This window comes from Aquarana catesbeiana, linkage group LG03, assembly GCF_042186555.1.
Source record: "Aquarana catesbeiana isolate 2022-GZ linkage group LG03, ASM4218655v1, whole genome shotgun sequence".
In the NCBI taxonomy this organism is placed as follows: Eukaryota; Metazoa; Chordata; class Amphibia; order Anura; family Ranidae; genus Aquarana; species Aquarana catesbeiana.
In genome coordinates this window covers 683,836,368-683,849,445 of record NC_133326.1, presented here as the reverse complement: position 1 = coordinate 683,849,445, position 13,078 = coordinate 683,836,368, and the positions used below count along the sequence as shown (strand labels likewise).

The 13,078-nt window shown below is 48.3% G+C and overlaps 1 protein-coding gene across 1 annotated transcript in view; it reads left to right on the top strand.

Moving 5' to 3' along the window:
• Positions 1-13,078, top strand: part of LOC141133538 (protein kinase C delta type-like) — a 100,983-nt gene that overhangs the window by 31,885 nt on the left and 56,020 nt on the right. The gene's annotated exons all lie outside the window — the stretch shown is intronic.

Below are 13,078 nucleotides of genomic sequence, written 5' to 3'. Positions count from 1 at the left end.
GGAAGACGGGTTTGTCCAAGATTTTTGAGATAAGCAGTCGTTCCACAAAGTCAGTCTGGAGAGTCAGGGAGTCGGGGAACTGGGCCTGAGTCGCATGTCTGAGTTGATAGTATCTAAACGTCATGGAGGCGGGGATGGCAAATTTGGCCTTTAGCGTCTCGAAGGATGAGAAGGACCCATCAGTGTAGATATGTTTGATTGTGATTATCCCTTTAGCTGCCCATAACTGGGGGTCTGGAAGCTTGTAGAGGTGTGATAACATGGGGTTGCCCCATAAGGGTGTATGGGGTGAAATGACAGAGTTTGTTTTGTAAATAGCCCTTTGCCATACCTGTATGGTTGTACGCATCAGAGTCGTTGTTTGGGGATGGGCTCTGGGCCCTCTGTAGGGTAAATTACTCAGCGCCGCATAGGATCCCAGGATGGCCGCCTCGAGGATCACCACCGGGTTCTGCCTGAGCTGGTCAAACCACCACCGGACCGTCACCAGGACTGCTGCCCAGTAATAGAGCTGGAAGTGAGGCATTGCCAATCCACTCTGTGATAGGGCGAGTGGGAGCGTCCGCTTCGCCAGTCTCTGGGTTTTCCCAGCCCAGGCAAAGGTAGAAATAATGGAGTCTAGTTTTTTGAAAAAAGGATTTAGGGATAGGGTATGGGACATTCCTGAAAAAATATACAAACTTGGGGAGATATACCATTTTTAACAGGTTCACCCTTCCCACCGGGGACAGGGGCAGTGTTTTCCAGAGATGGCATTTCCTGCCAAACTGGGTCAGGAGGGGAGAGAGATTTTCCTCCATGTATGCCTGAAGGGGTCCTCTGAAAATTACTCCAAGATATTTAAATTCATTCATCCATTGGAGTGGTGTGTCGGTGACCGCCCTGTAACCCGACTGGTGGAGGGAGAAAAGGACCGATTTGTCCCAGTTAACGTGAACCCCGGAGTATTTTCCAAATTGGTCTATTATCTCAAGAGCAGAGCTTAAGGAGGTACCTGCATCCGCCAAGTACAACAGGGTGTTATCGGTATAAAATTAAATTTTTTCTTGAAGTACCCCAACCTGTAGGCCCCTCACCCTCTGATCCTGACGTATTAGGATCACCAAGGGCTCGATTGCCAGGGCGAAAATCCCTGGGAACAGAGGGAATCCCTGCCTGGTGCCCCTATGTAAGCTGAATGGGGCTGACAGTAGGCCATTAACTCTAATTCCGGCAGTCGGGTCCCTGTAAAGAAGTTTTATCCAGGAGATGAACCTAGGTCCAAATCCAAAACACTCCAGCACCTTCCAGAGCAAAAGCCACTCGACTGAGTCAAATGCCTTTTCGGCATCTAGCGCAGCTACTATTCCTGTGTCACCCTCTCAGGCCAGATCAACGTGGGTAAACAGCCTGCGGATATTGATATCCATTCCTCTGCCCGTCATGAAGCCGGACTGATCTGTATGAACAAGAGCCATGATCACCCCGTTCAGTTGGGTCGCCAATATTTTGGCCAGCAGTTTGGCATCCATATCGATCAGAGTTCGGGGATGTTTGCAGAGTTCGGGGTCCTTACCTGGCTTGGGGATAACTACTGTCACCGCCTCCAACATGGAGGCTGGCAAGGCCCCCTCCCTCAGCGAGGACAGGAGCATAGAGTGAAACTTGGGTGCCCGTTCCTCAGCGTAGATCCTGTAAAATTCAGTGGGGAACCCGTCTGGGCCTGGTGTTTTCCTGGCCTGGAGTGAGGAGATGGCCTGTTGGACCTCCTTAAGGGTGATAGGGGAGTCAAGTTTGTCTCTATAGGTATCAGTCAGGACAGGGAAGTCAACATCCAAGAGGTATATGTGGAGATCTTCCATAGAATAGTCCACCCGGGTGGAGTAGAGTTCTGAGTAATATGATGTGAACCCCTCATTAATTGCGCTGGAGGAGGTCTGTCTGACTCCATCCCTGTCAATCAGCGAGGGAACACTCATGGAGGCCAACTGTTCCCGGACCAACCATGCCAGCAGCTTGCACCTTCGTCCGCCCTCCTCAAAGATTCTCTGCGATTCTCTGCAGTAGTTTTTTTTTTTTTGGTTAGTGAGGTGCGAAGCAACTTTACCTCTCTAGTGCTCTCCTGAAGCTTAGTATAAAGGTCCCGGTTTTGGGTGTATTGGCGTTCCAGGGAGGCGGCCCTATCTTCAGCCTTAAGTAGATCTGCCCTTAGCTGTCTGCGAACTCCGCCAATAAGCATTTGATACTGGCCTCTGGAGGAGGCCTTGAAGGCATCCCACACCACCGCCGCTGGGGCTGACCCCAGGTTTAGTGCCCAGTAAGTATTCATCTGTTGGCGAAACCCGGCGTCCACCTCAGGGTCAGAAATCCAAAATCTCGACAATCTCCACAATTTATCGGGGGGGGGTGGTGCACGGTCAGATATTCCCCCCCGGGAGGATGGAGACCTGCTGGACTCTGGGTAATAGAGGTCTCCCCGCATATATCAAGTCTATGCATGAAAGAGTCCTATGAGTAGCCGAGTGGCAGGTAAAGGACCTGTCAGTGGGGTGTCGCCACCTCCACAAATCCATCAGCCCATAAGTCTCCGCCCAAATGGACTTCTCTGAGGTGGACTCCCCCAGCGAGTTAAATCGGTCTAGCCCAGGGTTTGGTGTCATGTTGAAGTCCCCCATAAGCATCAAATTATCTGTACCATAGTTGGCAATAAGAGGGCCCAGTTTGTTGAATAGTTAAGTCGAGGCGGGGGGAGGTATGTAAACACCCACCAGCAATATATCCAAGCTTTCAACCATTGCATGTATTATTAAATACCATCCATCCGGGTCAAGCACCAGCCCCAAGAGTCTAAACAGCAGAGACTTGCGCACTAAAATACTAACCCCCTGGCAAAATTGGAATGTTGAATGATATTGATGGCCAACCCAAGTTTTTTTCAGACTAAGGATCTTCCTCCCAACTAGGTAGGCTTCTTGGAGGACACATGTATGAGGGCTCTATGTCCTCAGGAACTGGAACACCAGTGACCGCCTGACAGCGGAATTAAGGCCCCTGGTTTTCCACAAGACACTTGTTAGCGATGCGATTCAGCCGTCCCATACACCAAAGGAGATTTTTCAGGGGACAAGCCTAACCCGGATTGAGCGGAAACAAATATTCTTCTTACACAGAGAGAGTAGACCTTAAAGGGAGGTAAAATTTCAGGCCCATATGACTGTGTCAGGTACACATACGCATAATAATCAGTAAAACAGTAACAAAAACAATAACAAAACAATCCCCCCCCCCCCCCCCCCCCCGTCAGCCCCCTCAAAACAGTGGGTGGCATTCCTTCCCAAAAACCGCTCGGCAAGACGCCAAGCCGTGGAGGTAATGTGTACAAGAGGCTTACTGAATGAAGCACCCTACTCCCATAGGAGCGGCTAGAAGTTCATTCTAACCTGAAGTTTGTTCCATTACTCCCTCCAAAGTTATGACACGCAGACAGTCATTAAACAGTTGAACTATGTACATCTTTATTGTGGTTCCATGTTAAATGCTGCACTGCACCAGAAAGTCACTCTGAATAACTTCCAGTGTTTTTGAGTGATGAGAAATACAACTTTGAATCCAGAATAAACGAAACCCTCGTTAGTAAAGCTTCTATCTGGCATGAATTCTCATAATGTAATGCATCTTTCCTTCCTCCTGTTAGCCACCACTTCCTGACCGTACAGTCCTTCTGATCCTAACTCCATGAACGATACTCTGAATAAAGTTCAGGAGATGACTTTTGGATTCCTCCAGGGTATTAGTTCTCTAAGGCCCAGCCCTGTTCTCCTGAGCCTGCACACTAACCCCTATAAAGTCTCTCAGAAGTGCTGTTCCCCTGGGTTACACTCACATGTGTTGTCGAGTGATCATCCATGTCGCACATAGAAGATCCTCTCCCAGTCCTTGTGTGTCAGTAACGGCAACCATATGCAGTCTCTTCTCCATCTGCATATCTTGCTTTCCCTCTCCTCCGCAGAGGAGAGCACCAAAGCTGTACCGGTAACTACATCCTCCTGTGTGGATCTCCAAACTCACATAGATCAGAACCAACAGTAAGCATGTCCCTCTCCCCCGAAGGGGAGAGCACCCACTAATCCTCCTGGATCCTACATCCTCCAAAAAAAAGACGAACCCCTGGAACATGTGACCAAGCCTTAAATAGAAGTCCACTCAAACAAATTAATGATTAGTCCAGAGAGGTCTTCCAGAACTACCTGTCACTCTAACTTGTATTCCTCCAATCCTCCAGATCAAAACATGGAAAAATAGAGGAAACTGCTCAAGCAAAGTGCAAGGGGTCACACCCTCCTCTACTCTAGTAAACCTCCCATGCCAATCAAACCCACCAGCTTACACCACAGGGTAAAACACTGGCTATTTTGGCCTATTTCTACACCTAACTCTCTATTATAGCACTCACCTAAACAGGTGGGCGCTACATATACCCCCCATCCCTTAAATCACAACTGTCCCCAGTTGTGGGAAAAACCTTTCCCCTAACTAGGAAACAGTTGTTCTAACTTTTCCCCAAAATGTAGTGTTGTGTGCAAAAAATGCATAGAAATTAAACAAAAGTGTATGTGCAATAATAATCAATTTCAATACCATACAATTCCTATCGAGTCCCTATCACTACAAGTATTTACACACAGACAGCTGTCTTGAAGGTACCTGTAAAAGAAACATAGATAAGCATCCTAATCTTCACTCTATCTACACATACATCATTTTTTTTTCTTGGCTTGTGTAACACCACCAGGACTGCTGTTCCCTCAAAAGAAGTCTAAAGACTACTGCAGAAAAGAGCCTGTATGGTCATGCCAGGTATACACTTTTAAGTCCAAGAGCACAAACACTTTCTGGATGACTCCAACTGGGAGTTCATAACATTTGAATAGAACAAAACTACAAAGGGACAAAACAGGGTCAACAGCAGAAATTGTGTCCATACTGATAAGGCAGGCACACTGACTGTTGTCCTACATTGGCAGTTATTGGGAAAATCCCACCCTTACCCAGCTACTCACTTGTAGTCATAGGGTAGAACGTTCAAAGCATACGTTTGTGGCAGCTCCTACGCCAGAGTCCTGTTCACAAATAGTATCAGGGATCAGGCAATCTCTTCCGGGAATCCCCTGTCCCCTTCACTGAAATTGAAATGCTGCGAATGTGCTGACCCGCTTTAAGGACCAAAACCCTGTCCTTGTAGATAGCCCTCCCCAGTTTCCATTCCCTGAAGATCCCCTGAAAACGGATCCATACTTCACTGTCTGGGTTGCGTTTTGGCGTGGGCACGTGCAGGTAATCCCACACTAGCTCACTTTCCCATTCCTCTCTGGAAGCCTCAATGATGTCCATTATTGACTCCGGAATGTAAGGATAATCATATCCCCACTCTTGCGCCACTCTCCTCTGGACATCCCTCTGAAACCTAGACAGGCGAGGTAAATCCTTTGGTTTTCCCCTCCCAGGCAGAACATATGCATCCGGGGCCTTGATAGCCCTTTTCTGGAAGGAGGAAGAGCTGTGAGAGGGAGTCTTTTGAAATTTGGAAGAAAGTCTGATGCGGGGTATAGAAGGCTTAATGAAAATGGCTGTGTCCCTTGCAACTCCTGTGGAAGCCTCCATGGATGTGGAGCTCTCCAGGAACACTTCATCCTCATCATTAGAACTGCCTTCCTCTGGGGATGACCACTCAAACAGGCGTTCGACAGACCCATACCTGTCCAGCATCTCTGGTGATCCCCAGTCTATGGCCCGGCCCTTATCTCCCCTGTCCAGCTCACCCAAGATATCACCATCTCCTTCACATGGCTCCCTCTGGACAGGTTCTAGAAGGGGCTTATTTACAATGGTTGGCATTTCAAGGGAACATCTTGGGGCCTGCTCGAATACTTTAGCAATGCCTGGACCCCCGACCAAACCACAGGCCTCCCCATCAGGTCCTACCTGAACCTCCGGCACCTCAGATTCCTTGGAACCAGGCTGGAACTCCTCTTTTGCTGCTGCGAACACAGACGACTCCCGGCCCTCTCCGGCCACTCCAGCCATCTGCATTTGAGGCTTACAAAGTCCGGTTGTGAGACTGGCATGGTAGTACTGGACCTCTTGTTGCACAGGTCCCAGGCGTGTGAGCTGTGATTCGCAGTGTCCGCAGTGGGCCCAGGCACGGACTTCCACTGTAGGTTTCTGGCATGCAGGGTACAGCATGCAGAGCTGCTCCACGCCCTCTACTACTCCGAGCGCCAGTCCTCCGGTGAGCTCCAGGCGGATGCCGGTGTCCACGAGGTCTTGGTCCTGCTCATCAGTTTGCTGCATGGTGGGCGTACTCTGAATGCGCATCGCCATCTTCCTCCGCCTTGTGTATGGCGCGTGGCATGCTGACTGCTGACACCCTCTTCTCTAGGGCATGGATCCGCCCCTCAGCTTGTTGACTCAGCGCACGAGGAACTGTAACTCTACACTTGTTGGTCGCACCACAGCGACACCTGGTGGCAGGCTTTGTAGAACTGCAGGTTACAGCAGCTAACTGACTTTTACACAGTGTAAATGTTCCTTGCGATGTCCCAAACTGTAAGAGAAATATGCCCTGTACACACGATAGAATTTTCCGATGGAAAATGTGTGATAGGACCTTGTTGTTGGAAATTCCGACCGTGTGTAGGCTCCATCATTTGAGAGCTTGCTATAAAATTTTCCGACAACAAAATCCGTTGTCGGAAATTCCGATCGTGTGTACACAAATCCGACGCACAAAGTGCCACGCATGCTCAGAATGAATTAAGAGACGAAAGCTATTGGCTACTGCCCTGTTTATAGTCCCGACGTACGTGTTTTGCGTCACCGCGTTCAGAACAATCGGTTTTTCCGACAACTTTGTGTGACCGTGTGTATGCGAGACAAGTTTGAGCCAACATCCGTCGGAAAAAATCCATGGATTTTGTTGTCGGAATGTCCGATCAATGTCCGACCGTGTGTACAGGGCATTAGTCTCTGTATTGTCTCTGGTACCACACCACCCGCTGTGTCCATGTTTCCAAGGGCAACAGAGCACCCACAACTCCATCACATTCCTGACTGTGCAGCAGGGTAAATTGTAGCAAACAGTGGCGATGCTGGCGCTGTATCCATGCCAAGCATCTCTGTATTGTGGCAAAGGTGCCGTCTGCGATGGTTCCCTGGAACTATCCGGATACAGTCACTGTAATGCTGGGACTGTCTGCGAAGTTGCTGGGAGTAATAGACTTACAGGAATGTAAAATCTCGGTGGGACCTCCATGAAGCGCCCTGACTCGCGCTGAGAGTTCTGCTCTCGGCCCCTCGTTCCTCCTCCTCTGGACCACTGTCAGGATGTCCCCCCCCCCCTTTCTCATGTCAGGCTTGTGGCAGCATGGGACGTGAGAGAATAAAGCTTCCTGCTTGTTCTTCTTCTCTCCCAATTGGCCACAGCTGAGGGCCAATCAGAAATAACTAGTTGGGTATCATGGGAATTGTAGTCCCAGAGATAGGATGCCCAATTGATCTCAGCAGGGAGATGGCTACACTCCCCAGCATGCACTCTGCTGGAGGGAAAAAGAGAAAACCCGGAAACAAGCAGGTACTACAGGAGACATGGAAAAGAAAGAGGACTGTGCTGGGGCAACTAATAGCCCTAGCACCACCAGATAGAGCCACGCTGTACCCACATCACCAGAGAGAGAGAGCGCCACGCTGTAACCACACCTCCAGAGTGCCACGCTGTACCTGCACCTCCAGAGCACCACATTGTACCCACACCACCAGAGAACCATGAGAGCCACGCTGTACCCGCACCACCAGAATGCCACGCTGCACCCACACCACCAGAACGCCACGCAGTACCCGCACCACCAGAGGGCCACGCAGTACCCGCACCACCAGAGCACCACGCTGTACCCGCACGATCAAAGAGCCACGCTGTACCTGCACCACCAGAGAGCCATGAGCGCCACGCTGTACCCGCACTACCAGAGAGAGCCATGAGCATCACGCTGTACCCGCACCACCAGAGAGCCATGCTGTACCTGCACCACCAGAGAGAGAGAGCCACGCTGAACCTCACCACCAGAGAGAGAGAGCCACGCTGAACCACACCAACAGAGGGCCACGAGTGCCACGCTGTACCATACCACCAGAGAGAGCCACACTGTACCGCACCACCAGAAAGAGAGCGCCATGCTGTCCAGGACCACTAGAGAGAGCAGGTCAGTGTCACTGGGCAGTGTGGGCAAAATAGGAGACAGTACTAGCATTGTATGGCCACAATAGGACTGGGACACTGTAATATAAAGGGGACTGCACTGTAAAGGGGCACTGTAATCATTACAGTGCCCCTTTACAGTGCAGTCCCCTTTATATTACAGTGTCTCTGCACATTACAGTGTAGAGGACCGACACCAGCCACCCCCGCAAATGTCTCCCCCCCCGGTCCCTGGAAAAGTTGGCTGCTCAGTCTAAAATGCCCGGGCCATTTTTTGTCCCAGTCCGGGCCTGGGTCCCGACACCATCGTGAAGAAAAGAAAAGAAGGTGAGAGGGGGGGGTCAGGCCAGCCTGATAGGGAGTGGTCAAGGAACATAGTCACCTCAGTTTTTGGGTACTAGCATTTTTTTCAGTGAATCTGAAGTAGAGAAACCTATCCAGATAAGCCAAAGGACCTTAAACTTGTCTAAAGTATCATTATCTAAAGCCAGCATCTCTTCCCTACGCATGATGTTGTTCACAGTAGAAACCCGCAGGGACAGCGGGATGTAGTGGTCGTTTTCCAGAATAAGGGGATCAGTTGTCTAGCTGCCGACAGGAAAAAATGCAGCAAATTACGTTTCTGAGATGCAACTGAGCCTGGGAGCATGGATAGAAGCACCATTTCTGGGATAGGTTTCAAAGATTGGTTGTACAGGGCCTCGTGTATAGAGAAAACCTGGGACCAAAAGGGTTGAATCATATTGCAATCTCACCAAACGTGAAGATAGGTACCCCCTCAGCCTGTTAAGGATAAGATTAAGAGCTTCAATCAAGCTCAAAGATTATCTGCTGCTGTCTCTAATTGGAAAGTGTGGATATGCATGCATATAAAAGTAAAACTCTCTGAGATGCGCTCACAGCAGAATTACTTCTTACACTTCTGATTTATTCAAGGCAGTGCTAATGTTTTGTACACAAAAATACGTCATTGTTATGTTAGTCTAATAGGTACATCTCATTGGTTAAGATAAAAAAAGAAAATGGAGAATCTTGTGTCGAGGTTTGGCTGTCCTTGGTTTTACCTTCAGTTCCGCATTCTTCTGATGTGTGGGATGTAGGGTGTACCCGCCATCTTAAGAAAATATAGGAACAGAGCAAACCTGTAATACTTATATAATGAGTAAGGAGAAAAGTATGTATGCACATAAGGAAATAGACATTTTCAGATTATTATTATTATACACATTCCTTCACAGTCCCCCCTAAAATGACTATTTTCTCTTTTCTATCCCTAATACTATAGGTCCTACTTTGCCTGGCCCATTCTCCTCAGCAACTCTTTTAGGCTGTATATAGAGTTAGGCAGCAACTTGTTCACTACCCTCCTCGATACAGCTGGAGAGGTGCAGTCAGGCGCTATCTATCCCTATAACCCTATAGGATTGTGAGGTTATGGACAGGGAGTGACTGTAGAGGAGTGAAGGGTTTGTCATCTTCCATCATAAGGGGGTCCTCTTCTTGGTGGAGAAATGTAGGTGTGCTATTGTCTACTGCCTTGCTCATTAACTTTTTTACGAAAGGTAGAATACAGCATACAATCAGGGCTAAAAGAACCAGCATTATTAATACCGTTACCCCTATCTGGGCGAGCACCTTCTGCCACCCACTCATCCAGCTAAAGTATTGATCCCATGGGTCTATGATACCTGAGTTCTTCTTCAACTCCAATGACAGATCTTCTAATTTCTTTATAGCTAGAGTAACCTTACCATTTGGGCCTTTATTATCAGGAATGTAGGTGCAGCAGGTCCCTGTTTTTTCTATCATTTTACAAACACCTCCTTTCCCAGCTAGCACCATGTCTAAGGCCATCCTGTTCTGGAATGTCATGTAGGAAGTGGGGGCTAACTGGTCAGCAATTCCCTGGAGGGTTTTTTTTTTTTTTTTTAACAGTGAATTTTTATTTTTATTGAACACTTAAGACAGTACAAACAATGTCAGCATTATATAGGGAACCAACATGAATCAGCAGACTACAACTTGCAGCAGTACATGTACAAAAATTATTCTTTTCCATTCCAAATCATAATACCATAATCATAATTGTAATCGTGATAGGGGGCGAAACCTATGCAGTTGATGAGATATGGCATTTTCCTGTATCTTTTCCTTGATAGGATATTTTAAGGAATTATTTAGATATAACAACTATGTGTGATTAGTCAATCTACCCTACCACCTCCCAGACAAGAGGGAGGGGGGGGGATATGAACACCTGGGGCCTTCCCCAACACCAGGGGTCAACCACATGCGTCCACCCAACTCGACCACACTTTGTCGAATTTTTGAGGACAATTCCTGCTCTCATAGGTTAAACGATATAGCGGCAGTGCATTGTTTACCGCCGTTTCCCATGCAACCCTGGTGGGCGCCTCTTTTTTCTTCCAATTAAGGAGTATTTCTCTCCTTGCATAGAATAAGGAGTATGTTAAACACTGTTTAATATAGTGGTCTCCCTCTATTTCCTCTAAATAACTGGGTACTAGAATTGAAGGATCCATTGGTATCTCAGCACCACATACACTCCCAGCTTGTCTGCCACTGCACTCCAAAACGGGCGCAGTTTGGGACAGGACCAGACCATATGAAAAAATTTTCCCACTTCTAATTCGCATCTGGTACAGGTGGAGCTCTTTTCGGGGTAAATTTTTGCTAGTCGTTGGGGCGTGTAGTAAGCTCTGTGGATAAACTTTAGTTGTATAAATCTATCCTTGGCTGCAATCATGGATGGGATAAATGTGGTCAGGCATTCTTCCCATTCCTCCTCCCCCAGCGAGGGGATATCCGTCTGCCATTTGATTCTAGATCTGTCAGTTTTAACATCATGGGCAACTGTTAAATACAAATACAGAGAAGACAGGGGTTTCTCCAGTATCCCGGAGATTAGATACTGCCTGTGTCTAAAGAGGAAGGAATTTGGTAAGTTGTGGACCTGTTGCAACTCTCTAAATGACTGTATTCCTCCCCTTGACATTACTTGTTTTAATTTGATAATGCCTCGCCTAGCCCATGCCGCCGAGTCCGGGACACTGAGTAGATGTGGGAGCATAGGATTAGCCCACAATGGAGTGTGCGGGGACATAGTGGCTGGTTGTAATAAAGCTGCCCTAGAGGATCTCCAAACTTGGATTGTGGTCTTCATGGGGCCTGTAACATCAGGAGTAGCCTTTATTCCTCTATACGGGAGATCGGATAGCGCTGCATAAGAGCCCATGACTGCTGCCTCCAATGTAACAGCCGGATTTTGGCGAGGCTGTGAGAACCACCACCTCACCATCACTAAGACTGCCGCCCAGTAATATATTAAGAAGTTCGGCAAGGCTAGTCCACCTCCAGATAATGGAAGGTATAATATGGCTTTAGCTACCCTTGGGGCTTTCCCTGCCCAAATAAAAGAAATCACCACGCTCTCCAGCCTACGAAAAAAGGATTTTGGTATCAGAACTGGAGTATGCCTGAAGTAATATAAAAATTTTGGTAAGTAGATCATTTTTAATAAATTCCCCCTACCAACCGGGGACAAGGGGAGAGACCTCCAGGTGGAACACTTTTGCAGCTGAGGCAGTAGTGGAAAAACATTTCTGTCTAGGTACCCCTTTAACTCGCCACCTACCTTGATTCCCAAGTACGTGAACTCGCCTACCCACTTCAAGGGGGTATTTGTGTCCATAGGGGGTAGAGAACTGCAGAGGGGAAAAAGCATCAATTTGTTCCAATTGATACGGATACCCAAAAAACAACCGAATGTATCAAAAAGGGCTAATGCTGCATGTAGGGAGTCCGAGGCATCCGCTAGATACAGGAGGGAGTCATCCGCGTATAACAAGATTTTTTCTGTAATCGCGCCCACCTGTATCCCCTTGACCGCTTCATCTGCTCTAAGTAAAATAGCTAGCGGCTCAAGTGCCATAGCAAACAGGGCCGGGAAGAGCGGGCACCCCTGCCTCGTGCCCCTCTCCAGGGAAAATCTGTCCGACAGAGTGCCGTTGGTGCGTATACGAGCCGTAGGGCTGGCGTATAGGAGTCTAAGCCAAGTCAAAAATTTAGGCCTAAACCTAGAGAGGACTGCCCATAGGTAGCCCCACTCGACCAAATCAAACGCTTTTTCCGCATCGAGTGAGGCTACCACCCCCGAGCCCCTCAACGCGGCCAGTGCTATATGCGTGTGCAATCGTCGAATATTGATGTCTGTTCCCCTGCCGGGCATAAAGCCTGTCTGATCTGGATGAATTAGGGCCGTGATCACCATATTTATTCTGTTAGCCAGAATTTTTGACAGAATCTTAGTATCTACATTGAGTAGAGAGATGGGGCAGTAGGACGAGCATAGAGCCGGGTCTTTCCCTGCCTTGGGGATGACCACAATCACCGCCTCATACATAGAGTCAGGAATAGAGCCCTCCACCATGTACTTTGCCAATAAAGATTGAATTTTGGGGGCCAGCTGTTCTGCATACATTTTATAAAATTCAACTGGAATGCCATCTGGGCCTGGTGTTTTGCCCGTCTGCATCATCTTCAACGCTTTTAGAATTTCCTCAATACTAATGGGAGCGTCTAGTTTGTTAGCATACGTAGGGGTAAGGGTCGGTATGTCGATATTGTTCAGGTAAGCCGTCAGTTCCGCAGGGTCGTAGTCCGCCCTAGAACGATATAAGTTCTGATAATAAGAGGCAAATTCCTTGTTAATGTCTACTGGGGAGGTAAGCACAGACCCTCCATCATCCCGAATTTGTCCTATCGACATCCCCCCGACTGTTCCCTAGAGAGCCACGCCAGCAGGCGACCCGTCCTCTCTCCCTGCTT